Genomic DNA, 333 nt, shown 5'->3' with positions numbered 1-333 from the left:
CCGTTTTCTAGATGGAGTCAGTAACCTATGTCAACAGGTGTACACCAAAAATAAAATGTACATGTGTACACCAATAATAAAATGCACACCACCTGCGCAAAGCCAATCCCCGCCGTTGGTGTCATGCAGGCAGCTATCGACTCGTTTTCTTTTGGCTGTGCACCCTCCCCACCCCTCGTTGCCCTTATTTCCTGCAATTTCAAATCAGTTAATTACGCGGTAATTGAGAATTGTCGAACAACAACATACCTAAACTATTGCCTAAGATATAACTACCTCGTCCGCCCCCGGGATTTCAGAGTTGATCTCCTTCACAAGTGCCTCAACAAACCC

The sequence above is a fragment of the Brassica oleracea genome, chromosome C5 (assembly GCF_000695525.1).
Source record: "Brassica oleracea var. oleracea cultivar TO1000 chromosome C5, BOL, whole genome shotgun sequence".
NCBI lineage: Eukaryota > Viridiplantae > Streptophyta > Magnoliopsida > Brassicales > Brassicaceae > Brassica > Brassica oleracea.
Note: the sequence above shows the minus strand (reverse complement) of the source record.